A 2,683-nucleotide genomic window follows, 5' to 3' on the forward strand; every position below is an offset into this window, starting at 1 on the left:
CAGGCACCACTGGAAACACAGCACCTCCTCTCTGTTCACACGTTTCCTCGTTCCCTTACCTTCAGATCTGCAGTTTAAAGATGGGTGTAACCAACATGTGGTGACGTGTAAGAGCTGAGAGGCTCCATTCAGAAATCAGAGGTCAGACTGGTTTCAGTTGTAAGGAAGAGAAACTCACACAGTCACTGACACTGAGAGGAGAAATGGCGCAGAAAGGAGTTCAGCTGGACCGAGAAACCTTCTCTTGTTCCATCTGTTTGGATCTACTGAAGGATCCGGTGACTACACCCTGTGGACACAGCTACTGCAGGAACTGTATTAAAACCCACTTTGATGAAGAGGACAGGAAGGGAATCCACAGCTGCCCTCAGTGCAGGAAGACTTTCACACCGAGGCCTGTCCTGGAGAAAAACACCATGTTAGCAGCTTTAGTGGAGCAGCTGAAGAAGACTGGACTCCAAGCTGCTCCAGCTGATCACTGCTATGCTGGACCTGAAGATGTGGCCTGTGATGTCTGCACTGGGAGGAAGCTGAAAGCCATCAAGTCCTGTTTAGTCTGTCTGGCCTCTTACTGTGAGAAACACCTCCAACCTCACTATGATGCAGCTCCGTTAAAGAAACACAAGCTGGTGGCCCCCTCCAAGAAGCTCCAGGAGAACATCTGCTCTCGTCATGATGAGGTGATGAAGATTTTCTGTCGTACTGATCAGCAGAGTATCTGTTATCTCTGCTTGATGGATGAACATAAAGGCCATGAAACAGTCCCAGCTGCAGCAGAAAGGACTGAGAAGCAGAAGGAGCTCGAGGTGAGACGACTAAACATCCAGCAGAGAATCCAGGAGCGAGAGAAAGATGTGAAGCTGCTTCAACAGGAGGTGGAGGCCATCAATGGCTCTGCTGATAAAGCAGTGGAGGACAGTGAGAAGATGTTCACTGAGCTGATCCGTCTCCTCCAGAAAAGAAGCTCTGATGTGAAGCAGCAGGTCAGATCCCAGCAGGAAACTGAAGTGAGTCGAGTCAAAGAGCTTCAGGAGAAGCTGGAGCAGGAGATCGCTGAGCTGAAGAGGAAAGACGGCGAGCTGGAGCAGCTCTCACACACAGAGGATCACAACCAGTTTCTACACAACTACCCCTCACTGTCAGCACTCAGTGAGTCTACACACTCATCCAGCATCAATATTCGTCCTCTGAGCTACTTTGAGGATGTGACAGCAGCTGTGTCAGAGACCAGAGATAAACTACAGGACATTCTGAGAGAGGAATGGACAAACATCTCACTGACAGTCACTGAAGTGGATGTTTTACTGTCACCAGCAGAGCCAAAGACCAGAGCTGGATTCTTAAAATATTCATGTGAAATCACACTGGATCCAAACACAGCAAACATCTGTTATTATCTGAGGGGAACAGAAAAGCAACATTAATGAAACAACAACAGTCTTATTCTGATCATCCAGACAGATTCACTGTAATGTGTCAGGTCCTGAGTAGAGAGAGTCTGACTGGACGTTGTTACTGGGAGGTGGAGTGGAGAGGGAGAGGAGTTTAGTAGCAGTCGCATACAAAAATATCAGCGAGTAGGGAGGTCAAATGAATGTGCACTTGGTGGAAATGACAAGTCTTGGTCATTACGTTGTGAGAAAAACAGTTACATATTTTGGCACAACTTTGTCCAAACTGTCCTCTCAGGTCCTCGGTCCTCCAGAGTAGGAGTGTACCTGGATCACAGAGCAGGTATTCTGTCTTTCTACAGCGTCTCTGAAACCATGACTCTCCTCCACAGAGTCCAGACCACATTCACTCAGCCGCTCTATGCTGGACTTTGGTTTTTTCACAGTATTATATTGTACTCTGGTGGAGACACCGCAGAGTTCACAAAACGGAAATAGACAAAAAAATTTCTTAAGAACAGTTGGTTTGGAATACTTTTCAGTTTCTTTGTTCTCCAACATTGTTTCTCATAGCTCATTGTTGTTCTGTTTCTTCTCTGCACAGACGTCACTTGTCAGTCACACTTTGTGGGTGCTACATTGACATCATATTGTTTGTTGTCTAGTTAATAAATTAATTGATTTTAACCGAGAAATGTCTAAATTATATTTACATTTATCTGAAATTTTGTTCAAATTAAAGGAACTGTTTTTCTCTGTTTTAAAGAAAGAAAATTCAATCAATGTTCTGACTGTGTCAAAGTTGTTTACTATGAGGAATATGTAAATAAAATAATTTTACGTTTGATTCTTCTTGTTTTATTTCCTTTGAGAGGATTGATTTGAGTACATTTTCATTCCTATGATTAATAGGACAATGAAATGAGACAGATGCGAGTAGATATGAACCAGGTATTTGCTGTCATCTAAACATGGAAGCCTCATTTATGTGACTTAGAGGTCATGGTGAAGAGACAGTTTAAAGATAAATCATATGCATTTGTTAGGTAAAATAACAAGAAAAGCTTTTTAATTGAAAACTGATTTAGTTCAAGAAAAACAACGGTGTTTTGATAACTTAGCACTTATTTCCTCGTAATCTCTGCGGTGCATCGAACAGCCAATGCTTTCCATGATCAGAGGTAATTGCTTTGGCTTTATTCCAGTTGACCCCAGCATGTGTCACTGGGTCTCTAAACCAGAGGTTTTGGGTTATTTGGCACCTTTTGTTTGTAATTTAGGTCTGTCAAGCT

The 2,683-nt window shown here is 43.4% G+C and overlaps 1 pseudogene; it reads left to right on the forward strand.

The window, feature by feature from the left end:
• Window positions 1-131: 131 nt before the first annotated feature.
• Window positions 132-2,076, forward strand: LOC121812943 (annotated as a pseudogene).
• Window positions 2,077-2,683: the final 607 nt, after the last annotated feature.

Source organism: Haplochromis burtoni, unplaced genomic scaffold (assembly GCF_018398535.1).
Source record: "Haplochromis burtoni strain Fernald_Lab_line unplaced genomic scaffold, NCSU_Asbu1 Contig_967, whole genome shotgun sequence".
Lineage (NCBI taxonomy): Eukaryota > Metazoa > Chordata > Actinopteri > Cichliformes > Cichlidae > Haplochromis > Haplochromis burtoni.